Below are 11,135 nucleotides of genomic sequence, written 5' to 3' on the forward strand. Positions count from 1 at the left end.
ACGGTTTTAGAGCGGGGAACGAGATCTCGCCGTAACGAGCCATAGAGCTCACCGGCGCAGCTGCCCTCCGGCGAGCCCTGTCGGTGATGTGCCTGTTGGTCCCGTTGGAGAGGATGGCTGGCCAGGTTGTCCTATGTCGGCCATGGAGGTGGGGGATTTGGCCGACGAGGCGCACCTCACGTAGTACGGGGCGACGCTACGGAAGTCAATGGAGGCGGTGGTGAGAGACCTAACCAAGCTCCGGGAGATGGGATTTGTCGCTGCCGATGCGGGCAAGGAGAAGATCCTCTGGGTGAGCCCCCTCTCTCGCTCCCCACCTATTGTTTTTATGGTTCTGTTCCCCGTTTATGCTTCGGATTAATCGTGAGCGTGGTGTGTAGCGGCTGGTTTGGGATCCAGACTGCTTGAGGCGACCGGCGAGTGACTGCAACCTGGTGTCGCGGTGGGCTGCGAGGCGACGGGGACGCGGGCGACTGCAGCTGCGGATGACGACATCGGGAGGCCTCGGTCGTGAGCGGCGGTCAGCATCGGCACTGCTGGGTTTGGAGCACGCTGGTGGGCTTTGACGTCAAGGTATGTTCACGATTGATCCTGAAATTGCCTGGATGTGCTTACCGCTGGTTGTTCACGGTTGATCCTGAAATTCCCTAGATGTGCTTACCGCTGGCACTCCTGATTATCTCGCTGCCATCGTGACATTGCTTGCTGCATCTGCTTTCTCAGTCTATAGAAATACTTCTTCCTCTTATTTCATTTGATGTGGTTGTGAATGCACCAAAACGTTTGAAGATATACTTGCAGTATTGTGCAATTTACTGACGAAAATTCATCCAATTATGTCTAGATTTGAACTATCAGATGCAACTGCTGATACACCGATGTCCTGAATATTTTGTTGTGAGGCTGAGCAACACTTCGCACGGCTGCAGCACCGAGAGCTCATGGGAGGCCAAAACAAACAGGTTCATGGCAAGCTTGTAACATCGGCCAAGAGAAGCACATTCAACCTCACTGGAGAGAGAGACGGTGCTACTATCAGAATTAGGAGAACAAGAGCTAAATCTTGAAGGTGATTCCACAAATTAAATCTTGTTTGGTCTGTTTGTTTATGTTGGAGAATCATCTTTCTCCCCTTGGCAGCTCAATTATCTTTTTCTCAACATGTATAATTTGGGGAAATATTGATTTTTTGTTGTTCAGCCACTGCATTGTCACACCATCGGAACTCATGTTGAATTTACATCGTCCGGATGATGGTGATAAATACGAAGTGAGGACCAAAACCAACCAAAATATTGGATGAAACCTCGTTCTTGCGATATGTAGTTCTCGTCGAGTATTTTTTCTGGTTAATATTGTCTTGCAGTGTCAAAGTTTCTACCACATGTCTAGATATAGCCAGTTTTTGGCAATTATTGTGAACCGGAGGGAGTACTTTTCTTATATCACCTGAATGTCGCATACTTGGATTCGTAAGTCGCGAGTACGATTCTGAAATTATAGCATAGTTGTACTCGGAAGCCTGTTCTATTAATTTGCGTTGATCTAATTTTTGACTGATGCATCTTATATGGAGCATTTTGCAGTTGATACCCAGCTAGTAGCTCATCAATTAGGGCTCCTTAATCCCCCATGATTGTGTTTTCAGTCACAAACATACACAGCTTAGTGCTTCTTTAGTTATTCTGTGACATCAGTACTTTCCTTTATTTATCATTGCGGATTTAAATCATCCCAAAAGTTGTCGGAAGCTGCTTCGAAATGTAATTTCTTTTAATCATAAAGCTGCTTCATGTGTGCTACTTTACTGATTTAGGTGGTCCACAACCAGGGAAAGGCTCTGGCTGCTTCTTTCTTTGCCCTGTCACTTTTGATTACCACCCCATCTCTACCATTTTGAATGAGTAAGTGACATTTCTCTCCAATTGTGCATTATCTTGGTTTGTTATTGTTCAATTTTAATTATTGTTGATGTAAGAAATAAATCTTGAGATAGGCAATTCGGCATCTTTTTAAATTTGTTGGCATCAATTGTATTTCCAATTTAATGCTATTTCATTACTTTCAGATGCATATACTCTGTATTTGGTTACTGATTTGTTTACGTTTTTTCTTTGGAAATGTTTAGGGGCTAGAGTATATATACTTGATTGCTTATCTTGAATTTGGCCGCATAGGATCTGACAAGCTTCTAAATATGTTGAGCTGTACTGATCATGGTGTGAAAACAAACAAACAAAATTCTCTTGTGGAGATCATCTTACCTTTGCAATTGTTCAATCTTTGCCAAAGGAAAATCTCCGGTTGGAAATTATATTCAGTTATTTAATTCTTATGCTAATTCTATGTCCATTTTGTTGGATGTCTGGTGATGTTCAAGATATTAAGGGCATTGTGCCTGGATGCCAAGTGAAAATTAGAACCGCGTTACGTCCTTGTGGTAGTGGTAAAAACCCTGCTGATACATGTTTATATATCTGAATGTATGCTATTCTTCCAGCTGATAGTAGGCATTCTATTAATGTAATTACTATGATATAAGCAAATTACTTTTACGAGGTTCTTCTGTCATTGGGGCTTCACATGGTCCACTAGGGATTTCTGTACCTGCTTAATCAAGCTAAAAGAAGATAAATTACATTAGCACCCCAAACAATGGATAAAAACTGATCACAGAAGTAACTGACTGATCATATAAACAAGGGTAGATTGGCTACAGAAAACAACAAAATATTTTTTGCCTGCACCTCTTTACGGCAGTAGGGCACTACAAGGAAATTTGCTGTCAAATATTTAAACAGTTAAAGTTACGGTACAGCTCTGTATACTGCTCTATAGCAGTCAAATAAATCTCTCAGTTTCTGAACTTAATTTAAAGATGTTCAAATGCTTGTTTGCACGCTCTCTAAAAAACCCGCCTTCAATTGAAGCCCTTGATAAATTTATGCCTGTTATCTAGACAGAATAGTTGGCCCATCGGACTAATTTTTTTCAGAAGGTGCTGGCAGGTTGATACTCAACTGCAACGGTAAGAATCTGTCGTGTTAGTACTAATGCCAAGTAGTGTTTAAAAATCTGGATGGACGTTTCTTTTGTCGCCTATAATGTTGCTTGCTGCTTCTTTCTTTACCACCCAATTTCTACCAATTTGGATGAGTAAGTGATGATTTTCTCTCCATTGTGTACCATGTTGCTTCGTATTTGTTAAATTTTATTGTTGCTGTAAAAAATTAATCTTGAGGTAAGTACTTCTGTTTTTTCTGCAATTGCATCTCCAATGTAATGTCATGGCCTTCAAGATTACCGATCGATGGTATCTAACCTGACTTTTTACGATAATCCTTCAACATGAGATTTTATTTGTCTTTCTTTTCATTACGGATCGATGAAGGTTACAAGAAGACCATCACCAACCTTAGCAGGCCAAAGTCTTTGAGTTCCTCAAATAATATCATATTATGAATGTGCTGTCCTGTTTATGTGTGTGAGAACATGATATGGCTAGAGGAAGGAACAATGTCTCAGCTACTTCTTACAAGGACAAGATATTATTCTGGAAGCGCGGACAATATACCGTTTGCACTAGTTGATCTTAGTATACAAAGATGTCAGCTTGTAATTTGTATACATAGGTTAGGTTAGATTTTGATAATGAGGTAGGTTCGCACATTTGGTGATCCAGAATGTACAAACTTTACCTTCATAAATTCCAAATCCTTTTGCCTACTCAGCTCTCATTGCATTATCATGTTCCTTGTTCCAATCATTGATCGCCAAACCGTTGGTTTGGTGTAGTTGATCAGTACTCCGTATTTTATTAAGCCTGGTGATCAATGCCTCAATGGAGCTTGGTATTGTTTTTTTACGTCACATGCACTTGTGTCTGCCGGCTCTGAGTGGAACTTTCCTCCTACTTTACGATGGCCAAGGTTTTCTTACGTCGTCGGTTATGCTGCGCAGGTGCACGCACCAAGAGATTCTTACGTCGCCAGGGACATTATTTTACGTCACATGCAAGCCGGGGGGTGGGCTTCGTGCGCTGGTGGAGTCTGGCTCGGTTCGGACACTTTGGGCACCGTACGGGCGGGCGGGGTGCAGAATAATATTCTGCCCCCAGGGAGCCAAATAGCGCATCTCTATATATATATATATATATATATATATATATATATATATATATAGGATAAATACTTCTTACCCCTGGGTGTAGTTACACCCATGTCTAATATACTACCATACGGAAGTATCTAGGATACTTTATCGGTTTGAGTATGTTCGTATACTATATCTAAGATACTCCAAATAAAGTTTTGTGAAAAAAATGCAAGTGAACTCATAGTTTGCACTATATATCCGAAATACATGCATATGTATACGTATAAAATGAGTCTACGTAAAAAAATATACATACTACGTGCAAAGTACTATATATACTTCCAAAATAGTCTTATATACTTCATACTACATGTACATATACTCTGGTATGATAGATACTCTCTAGATTATGAGAAACACGCGTGGGTGTAACTACACCCGGGTGTAGTATGAATATGTCCTATATATATGTATATATATATATATATATATATATATGACATAAGAAGGCTATGTGCTTTGGTTTTCATTTTTTGATTTTTTCTGAATGTTTAATGCCATTTGAATCTTGGTCAAGTCCTAGGTTTGACCAAGATTTTAGCAAGTTTAAAACACATGAAAATGAAAAGTCAAGCCTGGATCCTTCTTAGTCATTCTAAAATGAAGCTTTTGGGGGGTTCTTGAAATCTCAATATAATGTTTGAAACCCAAAACCACTTCTCTTCATGCTTGACTTCATAAGACAGAGTTAAGGGTTAGGGGTAGATCGATACATGCTTTTTCTGTTTTGAATATGTCTAGACCTTGTTGATCAACTTGAATGCTTACTATATATGACATAAGAAGGCTATGTGCTTTGGTTTTTCATTTCTCTGTTTTTTTTTGAATTTTATGCCCATTTGAATCTTGGTCAAATACTAGCTAGCTAGGTTCGACCAAGATTTAAACAATTTTAAAACATGAAAATGAAAAGGCAAGCCTGGATCTTTTTTAGTCACTCTAAAATGAAGCTTTTGGGAGGTTCTTGAAATTTCCATGTTTGAAACCAATACGACTTCTCTTCATGCTAGACTTCATAAGATCGACCGAGTTTATGGTTAGGGGGTAGATACATGCTTTTTCTGTTTTGAATATGCCTAGACCTTGTTCATCAATTTGAAATTTCCATGTTTGAAACCCAAAACCACTTCTCTTCATGCTTGACTCCATAATACAGAGTTTAAGGTTAGGGCCAGGGTAGATACATGATTTTTATAGTTTGAATATGTCTACACCATGTTTATCAACTTGAGTGCTCATGCATTATATGACATAAAAAGGCTATGTGCGTTTTTTTTGTTTTTTTATACCCATTTGAATCTTGGTCAAATCATAGTTTTGACCAGGATTTAAACAAGTTTAAAACATGAAAATGAAAAGGTAAGCCTGTATCCTTCTTAGTCACTCTAAAATGAAGCTTTTGGGAGGTTTTTGAAATTTCCATGTTTGAAACCCAAAACCATTTCTCTTCATGCTTGACTTCATAAGATAAAGTTTAGGGTTAGGTGTAGATACATGATTTGACTGGTTTGAATATGTCTAGACCTTGTTTATCAACTTCAATTCTTACTATATGACATAAGAAGACTATGTGCTTTGGTTTTTCATTTTTTCGATTTTTTTCTGAATGTTTATGCCCATTTGAATCTAAAGGTGAGAGAGAACACGTTAAAGGTTATTCTAACAAAGGTCATGCTTGGAATCTTACCTATGTATTAATGTGAAATGAAAATATGTGCATCGATCTCTATAAACCATATATAAACCCTAACCCTAACTATATAGAAAAAGATGAATGTTTATCGGGTTTGAGTTTTTATGCCCATTTGAGTCTTGGTCAAATCCTAGGTTTGACCAAGATTTAAGCAAGTTTAAAACACATGAAAATGAAAAGGGTAAGCCTGGATCCTTCTTAATTAGTCATTCTAGAATGAAGCTTTTGGGGGGGTTCTTGAAATCTCAATGTTTGAAACCCAAAACCACTTCTCTTCATGGTTGACTTCATAAGACAGAGTTTAGGGTTAGGAGTAGCTAGATACATGATTTGTCGGGTTTGAATATGTCTAGACCTTGTTTATCATCTTGAATTCTTACTATATATATGATGTAAGAAGACTATGTGCTTTGGTTTTTCTTTTCTTTTTTTGATTTTTTTTCTGAATTTTTATGCTCATTTGAATCTTGTTGGTCAAATCCTAGGTTTGACCAAGATTTAGACAAACTTAAAACATGAAAATTAAAAGGTAAGCCTGGATCCTTTCCTAGTCACTCTAAAATTAAGCTTTTGGGAAGTTTTTGAATTTTCCATGTTTGAAACCCAAAACCACTTCTCTTCATGCTTGACTTCATAAGACAGAGTTAAGGGTTAGGGGTAGATACATGCTTTTTCTATTTTGAATATGTCTAGACCTTGTTTATCAACTTGAATGCTTATTTTATATGACATAAGAAGGCTATGTGCTTTGGTTTTTCATTTTTATGTTTTTTTAATTTTATGCCCATTTGAATCTTGGTCAAATACTAGCTAGGTTTGACCAACAAGATTTAAACAATTTAAAAACAAGAAAATGAAAAGGCAAGCCTGGATCTTTTTTAGTCACTCTAAAATGAAGCTTTTGGGAGGTTCTTGAAATTTCAATGCTTGAAACCAATACGACTTCTCTTCATGCTAGACTTCATAAGATCGACCGAGAGTTTATGGTTAGGGGTAGATACATGATTTGTCTCGTTTGAACACATGTCTAAACCTTGTTTATCAACTTGAATGCTTACTATCTATATGACATAAGAAGACTATGTGTTTTTGTTTTTCATTCTTCTAATTTTTTTGAATTTTATGCCCATTTGAATCTTGGTCAAATCCTAGGTTTGACCAGGATTTAAACAAGTATAAAATATGAAAACGAAAAGGTAAGCCTGGATCCTTCTTAGTCACTCTAATATGTACCAGCTTTTGGGATGTTCTTGAAATTTTCATGTTTGAAACCCAAAACCACTTCTCTTCATGATTGACTTCATAATTAAGACAGAGTTTAAGGTTAGGGGCAGATATATACATGATTATCTGGTTTGAATATGTCTAGACCTTGTTTATCAACTTTAATGCTTACTATATATATGACATAAGAATGCTATGTGCTTTGGTTTATCATTCTTTTGGTTTTTTCCTGAATTTTTATGCCCATATGAATCTTGGTCAAATCCTAGGTTTGACAAAGATTTAAACAAGTTTAAAATATGAAAATGAAAAGGTAACCATGGATCCTTCTTAGTCACTCTAAAATGAATCTTTTGTGGGGTTCTCTTGAAATCTCAATGTTTGAAACCCAAAACCACTTCTCTTCATGCTTGACTTCATAAGACAGAGTTTAGTGTTAGGGGTAGATACATGATTTGTCGGGTTTGAATATGTCTAGACCTTGTTTATCAACTTGAATTCTTACTTTATGACATAAGAAGGCTATGTGCTTTGGTTTTTCATTTTCTGATTTTTTTTAATTTTATGCCCATTTGAATCTTGGTCAACTACTAGCTAGGTTTGACCAAGATCTAAAATGAAGCTTTTGGGAGGTTTTTGAAATTTCCATGTTTGAAACCCAAAACCACTTCTCTTCATGCCTTACTTCATAAGACAGAGTTTAGGGTCGTTAGGGAGTAGATACATGATTTGCCTGGTTTGAATATGTCTAGACCTTTTTTATCATCTTGAATGCTTACTATATGACATAAGAAGACTATGTGCATTGGTATTTCATTTTTTCATTTTCATGCCCATTTGAATCTTGGTGAAATCCTAGGATTGAGCAAGATTTAAACAAGTTTAACACGTGAAAACGAATAAGTAAGCATGGATCCTTCTTAGTCACTCCAAAATGTACCAATTGATAGATGTGTTAACTTTGCTTCATGGAAAAATTAATGTCATGTAAATGAGTTAACTTGGATTTCCTACCCTTGAATCCATAGGAAACTTTGTTCTAATGCACTATAATAATCAACCGAGTTTTTACACCAACGGTTCTGTCACTTACGTGTGGTGCCCATGCGTGAGGTCCCACACTTCAGTGAGCACAAGTCACGTGCGGTAGGTACGCAAACTCCCAGCCATCTTCTTTGTGAAGAGAAGACGCATCAGGATGCGTATCGAAAAGTCTCTGGGTCCTTCAGGATCCTTCGGTTGTCCCTCTCACACAAAAAAATCTCTCTCATTCTCGGCCTCGCTCGACTCGCTCGCACCTCCTGCTCACTGACAAACCCTGCACAATAGTCAACATCGTCACCCGAAAAAGTGGAGACACCATAATGCTCTCCCTTCTTCTATCCTTCCGAGTGATCCCTCTTCCTCCGAGTTTCACGCGACGGGCAAACACACATGTGCTGCATAGTAATAATAAAAAAGTAGAAAAATCGACCTACGAATCTATGATTAAATATAGGTTAATCTAGGGTTTTGCCCACTACTACAGATCAAGTTCAAAAATATCCAACTATGGTTCGATTTTGGGCTACTAATGTGCGTTGGTTTTTTTATTTTTTCTGAATGTTTATGCCCATTAGAATCTTGGTCAAATCCTATGTTTGACCAAGATTTAAACAAGCATAAACATGAAAATGAAAAGTTAAGCTTGGATCCTTTTTGGTCACTCTAAAATTAAGCTTTTGGGATGTTTTTGAAATTTCCATGTTTGAAACCCAAAACCACTTATCTTCATGCCGACTTCATAAGACACGGTTAAGGGTTAGGGTGTAGATACATGCCTTTTCTGTTTTGAATATGTCTAGACCTTGTTCATCAACTTGAAGGCTTACTATATATATATGACATAAGAAGGCTATGTGCTTTAGTTTTTCATTTTTTTTGAATTTTTATGCCCATTTGAATCTTGGTCAAATCCTAGGTTTGACCAAGATTTAAACAAGATTAAAACATGAAAATGAAAAGGTAAGCTTGGATCCTTCTTAGTCACTCTAAAATGAAGCTTTGGGGGTGTCTAGAAATTTCCATGTTTGAAACCCAAAACCATTTCTCTTCATGCTTGACTTCATAAGACAAATCTAGTTTAGGGTTAGGGGTAGATACATGATTTGTCGGGTTTGAATATGTCTAGACATGCTTGTTTATCAACTTGAATGCTTACTATATGACATAAGAAGACTATATGTGCGTTGGTTTCTTATTTTTAATTTTTTTCGAATGTTTATGCCCATTTGAATCTTGGTCAAATCCTATGTTTGACCAAGATTTAAACAAGTTAATTTAAAACATGAAAATGAAAAGGTAAGCATGGAACCTTCTTAGTCACTCTAAGATGAAGTTTTTGGGAGGTTTTTGAAATTTCCATGTTTGAAACCCAAAACCACTTCTCTTCATGTTTGACTTCATAAGATAGATCGAGTTTAGGGTTAGGGCCAGGGTAGATACATGATTTTTCTTGTTTTAATATGTCTAGACCATGTTTATCAACTTGAATGCTCATTATATGACATAAAAAGGCTATGTGCTTTGTTTTTTTTGATTTTTTTGATTTCTTATGCCCATTTGAATCTTGGTCAAATCCTAGGTTTGACCTAGATTTAAACAAGTTTAAAACATGAAAATGAAAAGGTAAGCATGGATCCTTCTTAGTCATTCAAAAATGAAGCTTTTGGGGGTTCTTGAAATCTCAATGTTTGAAACCCAAAACCACTTCTCTTCATATGGTTGACTTCATAAGACAGAGTTTAGGGTTAGGGGTAGATCGATACATGATTTGTCGGGTTTGAATATGTCTAGACATGCTTGTTTATCAACTTGAATGCTTACTATATGACATAAGAAGACTATATGTGCGTTGGTTTTTCATTTTTTTGTTTTTTCTGAATTAATGTTTATGCCCATTTGAATCTTGGTCAAATCCTAGGTTTGACCAAGATTTAAACAAGTTTAAAACATAAAATGAAAAGGTAAGCCTGGATCCTTCTTAGTCATTCTAAAATGAAGCTTTTGGGGGTTCTTGAATCTCAATATAATGTTTGAAACCCAAAACCACTTCTCTTCATGGTTGACTTCATAAGAAATAGTTTAGGGTTAGGGGGTATATACATGATTTGTCGGGTTTGAATTTGTCTAGACATGCTTGTTTATCAACTTGAATGCTTACTAGCTATATGACATAAGAAGACTATATGTGCATTGGTTTTTCATTTTTTGTTTTTCTGAATGTTTATGCCCATTTGAATCTTGGTCAAATCCTAGGTTTGACCTAGATTTAAACAAGTTTAAAACATGAAAATGAAAAGGTAAGCGTGTATCCTTCTTAGTCACTCTAAAATGAAGCTTTTGTTGGGAGGTTTTTGAAATTTCCATGTTTGAAACCCAAAACCATTTCTCTTCATGCTTGACTTCATAAGACAAAGTTTAGGGTTAGGTGTAGATACATGATTTGTCCGGTTTGAATATGTCTAGACCTTGTTTATTAACTTCAATTCCTACTATATGACATAAGAAGACTATGTGTGCTTTTGGTTTTTCATTGTTTTTTGATTTTTTCATGTTTATGCCCATTTGAATCTAAAGGTGAGAGAACACGTTAATGGTTATTCTAACAAAGGTCATGCTTGGTATCTTACCTATGTATTATGCTACATCACAAATGTAAAATGAAAATATGTGCATCTCTATAAACCCTAAACCCTAACCCTAACTATATAGAAAAAGATGAACAATCCATGCTTTTCGATTGCCTTTTTCGTTTGGCTTGATTTCAAATTTAGTGGGGAGGGGGGGTGGGGGGTGTAGGGGACGAGTGTGTTTCTTTCGATGCCTCTCTCGTATTTGCTAGTTTTTGGGGGTCACACAAATTCAGGGTAGCATACTGCCCACCCCCTCCCTTCACGCGCGGAAAAAGTGAGTTAACTTGGCTTTCCTACCCTTGAATCCATACGAAACTTTGTACGGAGTTCTAATACAGTATAATGATCACCCGAATTATTACACCAATAGGTCTGTCACTTACGTGTGG

General features: G+C 37.1%; 1 long non-coding RNA gene across 1 annotated transcript; it reads left to right on the plus strand.

The window, feature by feature from the left end:
- The first annotated feature begins 489 nt into the window (after positions 1 to 489).
- Positions 490 to 3,726, plus strand: LOC124649452. The gene is made up of 2 exons (XR_006986644.1): positions 490 to 573; positions 845 to 3,726. It is a non-coding gene; the product is annotated as an uncharacterized LOC124649452 (long non-coding RNA).
- The last annotated feature ends 7,409 nt before the right edge of the window (positions 3,727 to 11,135 follow it).

The sequence above is a fragment of the Lolium rigidum genome, chromosome 4 (genome assembly GCF_022539505.1).
Source record: "Lolium rigidum isolate FL_2022 chromosome 4, APGP_CSIRO_Lrig_0.1, whole genome shotgun sequence".
Lineage (NCBI taxonomy): Eukaryota > Viridiplantae > Streptophyta > Magnoliopsida > Poales > Poaceae > Lolium > Lolium rigidum.